The sequence below is a fragment of the Nicotiana attenuata genome, unplaced genomic scaffold (genome assembly GCF_001879085.1).
Source record: "Nicotiana attenuata strain UT unplaced genomic scaffold, NIATTr2, whole genome shotgun sequence".
In the NCBI taxonomy this organism is placed as follows: domain Eukaryota; kingdom Viridiplantae; phylum Streptophyta; class Magnoliopsida; order Solanales; family Solanaceae; genus Nicotiana; species Nicotiana attenuata.
Window position 1 is genome coordinate 163,320 of NW_017672228.1, and position 6,615 is coordinate 169,934.

Here is a 6,615-nt window from a genome sequence, read left to right on the forward strand (position 1 = left end):
GGTGCCACCGGAAATGCACCAGTTTGGGCCACACTCTCCATAAGACCCACCAAGCGGACTAGGGCATCCTAAAGCACTAGAGTGGCTATGAACCACTCCGGGACCTGAGTTGGTCCGACAGGCACGGTCTGAACTGGGACCTCCTCCTCATGATCAATCTGAGGCTCCACTGTGGGTGCTGCTACTCGAGCTCTAGGCTGAGCTCTGCCTCGGCCTCTGCCTCTGCCCCTGGTAATAGCTGTCACAGGGGGCTACAGCTAGGGCTAGGCATATATCGGGTAAAACCGATAACCCGAACCGTTAATTATTTATTGGGTTATCGGTATTGGGTTATTGGGTTACTGGTTCGGTAACGGTTTAGAAGTTTTTCACTATTGGGTTATCGATTCGGGCCTAGGTTTGGCAACCTATTATTGGGTTAACCGATAACCCAATAAGGATTAACGAAATTACTTCTTTACCCTTAAGTATATACATATGCAGATATGCTAGGGCTTCATTCTTTCCTATTCTTTCTTAGCCTCGGCCGCATTCTTCAGAGTTCAGACTCTTCACTCTTCAATTGGACAACTGTTTGTAGTGTTGAATTATTAGTTGCAGATATTATGGCTTAGCAGCAACAATATGTTGATGTTTGTAGTGTTGGAAACTGGAAAGTTGTAGCAGCAACATTATGTTGAATATTAGTTGCAGATTCTTTATTCAGTGTAGTGTTTGATTATGTTTATTGCAGATTCTTTGTTCAATGTATTGTTGTTTACGTTGAATATTAGTGCTGATGTAAAACTGTTTTAGCACAATTAGTAAGACATGTGATACAACAACTGTATTGCAGGGGTCAGATTAAGTCAAAGCTAGCAGGAAGATTAGCACAACTAGTTGTGTCCACTATCCAGAACCGATATAAAGTTGTTTTATAAAATTGTTTTAGTTGTGGCCTGAAACGAGTTTTAAAACTGCTTTACTCTTCTCTTTTTTGCTTAACTCTAGATTGAGTTATCTTATCGGGTAAACCTATAACCGAACCGATAATGATCGATAACCGATTAACTGATAACTAATATCTTATCGTTTTGGTTATCGGTTTATCATATTTGTAAACCGATAATCGATATGCTAAACCGATAATATTCATAACCGAACCGAACCGACTGATGCCCACCCTTAGCTACGGCTCCTGTCCGGCTGTAGATGTAGTGCGTGTTCTCGCCATCTCCAAGACAATAAGAATAGAATGGTCAATAATCAATGATAGAATAAAATCGCATGATAGAGAAGGATGGATGTGAAATTGTTCTGAAACTCCATAGCCTCTATAAGATAAGCACAGACGTCTCTGTACCGATTCTTCGGACTCTATTAAGCTTGATCGCGACTCGTGAGACCTAGGTAACCTAGTGCTATGATACCAACTTGTCACGACCCGAAATTTCCACCCTTAGGACCGTGATGGCGCCTAACACTGCACTTGCTAGGCAAGCCAACGTTAGATGTAGTTATTAGCCATTTTTAACAATTCAAATTAAGTGAAAACTAATAAGCTGAATAAACTGAAATAGAGTGACTAACGTAAAATAACGGCGATATCCATATACAATCCCAGAACTGGTGTCACAAGAACATGAGCGACTAGAGTACTATGGAAGGGGACTTTAGGGCTGCGAATGCCATGCAGATACCTCAAGTCTCCATCAAGCACTGAATCCGAGCAATCTACTGACCGCTGCTAGGACCGACTCCAAAATCTGCACAAGAAGTACAGAGTGTAGTATGAGTACAACTAACCCCATGTACTCTATAAGTGTCAAGCCTAACTTCGACAAAGTAGTGACAAGGCTAAGGCGGGTCACTTACAATAACCTGTACGCAGTATTATTATTATTATTATTATTATTATTATTATTATTATTATTATTATTATTATAACAATAGGAAAGGAAAAACAGAAAAAGTAAGGCAACTAACTTATGAAAAAGAACTCAATCCTTGTAATCAGAGAACCCGGAATAACCGATCTCATAATTTCATATAACAATATTAGAAATCAACACAACAAAAATAATGAATACAACACACATAATCTGCTGTGGCGCGCAACCCGATCCCACCGTACAACACACAATCATCCCTTATTTTACCATATCAATTCAAGAATCACATATGAATTCCGTTGCGGTACGCAACCCAATGCCACCATATAATCAGAATCAATATCATAATCCTCCCTTGTTTCACCAAATCATAGTTTATCAATATCAAATATACGTACACAATCGTTGTAGCGCGTAACCCGATCCCACTATGTCAATATCAAAATCCACCCTTATTCCACTATATCATAACTATTGCGGCGTACAACCCGATCCATAAACAAATTCAATAAATGAAATCAACCTAAAAGCTCAACTCACAAGAATCTCTACGAATAAAGAATATGAAAGCAATACAATAAAAGGAACCACGTACTAATCAAAGGAAGGCTACAAATAGTACAAGAGCAACAAAACAAGCCAAGTATGTGACAGCTAAAGTGTACAAGTAAGACAATTAAGGTAAGTAGCAATGAATCATGGAGTACTGGAAGGAACAAGCATTTCATTATAAGAATAATCAATGAGAAGTAACAAGCAACGGCATAGAAGGCAATTAAAGCATGTAACAGTTAAGACATGGAATATGATAATTCATGAAATACGAGAAAGCATGGACAAAATTATGTTGACGGAATATATACACTCGTCACCTCGCATATACACCGTTACACACGTAATTCACATAACACATAGTTCAAGGGTCCCTAATTCCCTCAAATCAAGGTTAGACCCAACACTTACCTCGCTTTGCAATCAAATCAAAGCTCAATCGGGGCATTTCCTCTAAAATTCTCCTCCAAACCAATCGAATCTAACCAAAATCGACTCAATATCATCAAACAATACTAGTGAATCAATTAAAATAGATAAAGCAAAGATCTTTATACTTTTCCTAAAAACTAAACCCCGGGCTCGCTTGGTTAAATTTCGAGATTCGGACCAAAACTCAGTTTCCCATTAACCCCCGAGCCAGATTATGTAATTAGTTTTGAAATCCGACCTCAATTGGAGGTCTAAATTCCAACTTTATAAAACCCCCCAATTCTACCCAAATGTCCTAATTTTCTACCATGGAAGAGTATAGATTGAGGTTAGAAATCAATGGGTGTTTATGGAAGTAGAAGAAAACGAGTTAAAATATACTAACCTATGAAGTAGGGATGAAATTCTTCTTCAAAATCACCTCTAGGACGAGCTTTAATGTGAAGATGATAAAAATGAAGAAAATCCCGTCTTTGGGACATTTAAGTCACTGGCGTCAGGCCTTCTTCGCGATCGTGAAGGGCCTGACGTGATCGCGAAGTGCAGCGGCGCAAGTGGCCTTCGCGTTCGTGATGGCTTGTCCCCCCTGACCTTCACGTTCGCGAGACTGGGCTCGCGTTCGCGTAGAGCTACTGGCCAACTCCCCCCTGAATCCCATAAACCTTCGCGTTCGCGAGAGGGTGGTCGTGTTCGCAATGGGTAAGCCCCCCAATGCTTCGCGTTCGCGATCGGTTCCCTGCATTCGCATAGAAGAAGACCATCCCAGCCCCAAGTCCACCTTCGCGATCGCAAGAGTGGCTTCGTGATCGCAAAGCACAATGCACCAGATATCAGAAGCCTAAGAAAGTAGCAATTGCCTAAGTCCAAAAATCACTCCGTAGCCTATCCGAAACTCACCCGAGCCCTTCGGGCTCCAAACCAAACATGCATGCAAGTGTAATAACATCATAAGAACTTGCTCGCTCAATCAAAACACCGAAATAATACCTAGAACTATAAATCGGACATCAAAATGAATGATATTTTCAAAGAAACTCAAGAACATGTAAATTTACAACCAGTCGTCTAAATCATGTCAAATCAACTCTATTTTGCACTAAATTTTAAAGACAAGTCATAAATGGTGAAATGGACCTATTCTAAATTTCGGAACCAAAATCCGAACCTGGTAGCAGTAAAGCCAACCTACGGTCAAACTTAGGAATTCTTTAAACTTTCGAATTGCTAGTTTTCAACAAATCATATTAATTCATGTTAGGGACTTCCGAATTCGATTCCGGGCATACTTCCAAGTTTCAAATCATGATACGGACCCATCGGGACCGTCAAAATACTGATTCAGGTGTGGTTGCATAAAATATTGACTGTAGTTAACTCAAATGAGTTTTAAGGTAAAATTTCACATTTTCATAAATTTTCCACATAAAAACTTTCCAAAAAGGACACGGATTGTGTATGCAAATCGAGGAAGAATAAACAAAGATATTCAAGATCTCGAAACACAGAAATGAAGGCTAAAACTCAAAGTGACCTATCGGGTCATCACAATCGCAAATCATAGCATGAAGGTGCATTCATAGATTCAAGTTGATCAACTAAAGAACATGCTCTGGAAGACGAAAATGCTGAAGTTCTTTAGTTATTTAGGTTGAGTCAATTGTTCTTGAGTTGTAACCTATATGCTTTTAAAGAAGCGTAATAAATATATTAGCGTAAACTTTGAATTTTTATTTAACTTTCTAGACTTGAGTTAGTTTAGAAACGGGTAGCTACAATTGAGTTGATTGTTGGAAAGATACTAGATTTAATCTACTTGGTTATTGAGTTGTAATCTCAAATCTCTCTTTGAAGTTAGTAAAGTTTTGAAGGAAAATCCTAGATGGGTAGGTTGTGCTTTTTACTCCCTTGAGTAAGGAGATTTTTCACGTAAAATTGTTCTGTTCTTTACATTTCTCACTCTTTTTACTCTGTAGTTTTGCATATTAATCCAAAATTATGTATACTACCATAACTAGCTAACATCAAAAGGCTTCTTTAGAGATGATGGCTATAGAACTAAAGGGCCAATCGGGGAGCATCTTTTCGAAAATTGAAGAGCTTTGTCAATGTTGGATCCAATTCGTCACAATAATTCAGTATAATAACTACTTTGTGAAAATTCAAAGCCATGTAACAAATTCTTAAAGCTCACCTTTTTAAATAAACAAGATATTCATTTTGTATAATTCACAAAACAGTGACCTGTATACTAAAGCTTTTGCGGTCATCCAGAGCAGGTGGTTGGTTTCATCGTTATGTTTTTATTATTTTTCCATGTAGTTTTGGGAATTATACAATTTTTCTAGACATAGCGTTGGTGTCTTATACAGTTCTCTCGGAGCAGTAGGTGGAGCAAGAATTTATGCAGTTACCCAAGAAAGAAGGTCCTTTCGCTTCAAATTTAGTATTTTGTTTCACAACTTGAGCTTTATCAGCCCTGAATGGTTCATCCTCTTTATTAATCCTAAAGCTTGAAAAGAAGTACAAAAGCTTTGCTTCTACTAGACACGAGTATATTGATAATGTCCGAAGGTTTATTTTACTGGCTACAAAAAGCATAAACACGTGAAATGCATCTAGCTGAATGTTCTTGCTAGAATCCCTAAAAATATTTATCAAAATCCTTAAATTATCCTTTGAGCTGACACAAGATGTCATCACAGTGGAATTTGATTGATTAAATAAAATATCTTCTAACTGATTCCAAAACCTTTGCATTACATTCAATGAAGAACCTGTCATAATATTCGAAGAGGAATGTAACAATTGTAGACCTGTGTCATAAGCTTCTTAAATGTCGTTATAACATCTGCACCGACATCAAATTCTGGGATTTGCATGTAGTCAAAAAGCTTTTGCATATGCTCATACTTCAACACATATCTTGCAATAACCTGATGTTAAATACACTCACTCAACATTGCTCTGCAATGCAAAGCAAGACCTAGATCGTCATACCCAGACACCAAATGATCAATAAGGTCCCCGTTGGCTTCCAATTAATAAGAAGCAACCAAGCATGAATTAACCGGTTGCATTTGCATGTTTGCTACAATTTGAGTGGCATGTTTCCTCCAAGACCATTATTTTTATAGATGATTTTTATCTCATGTAAAAGAGAATCTAAATCTTGCATCTTTTCGAAACACTTGGGATAAATATTACAGTCAAAGGAATCAAGGGCGGGTAGCAAGAATGTTGCCTGATGAACAACATCAAGGGGAATCTTAGGAGGCTTAGTCTTGGATTTAACACAGGTGTAATCCAACGGCTTGCCAAATAACTTCTTCAAATTACCCGAAGAACGTTTCATAGCCTTGTGAAACCCTTTTCCCCTTTTATCTAATCTTGAGGTCTTATCAGTAATTTCTATCGTAGCCGATATCGGCAATGTGTTTCACTTGTCACCGGTATCGGCATTGTAGTTCACTCGTCGGCGACGATGCAAGAATGAATTTTTTTGCAATATGGGTGAGGTTCCAGTATGATAAGAAAACATCATCCTACGATGAAAAGGAAAAAATAACTTTTTTATTATCTAAAAAATTAAATAAAGTTGAATTCTTAAAAATATTAGTATAATTGATAGTGGTTCCTCGTTGAAAAGAAACACACTAGTGCAGCAATGAATAAGGACCAGCGGGCCAAGAAGCTATCCAAAGGATGAATACTTTCTCAACCACCTAATAAGAAAACAAAGGAGAACATATTTGAAAGCAAG

The 6,615-nt window shown here is 38.1% G+C and overlaps 1 pseudogene; it reads right to left on the bottom strand.

The window, feature by feature from the left end:
* Positions 1–3,351: 3,351 nt before the first annotated feature.
* Positions 3,352–6,207, bottom strand: LOC109212388 (annotated as a pseudogene).
* Positions 6,208–6,615: the final 408 nt, after the last annotated feature.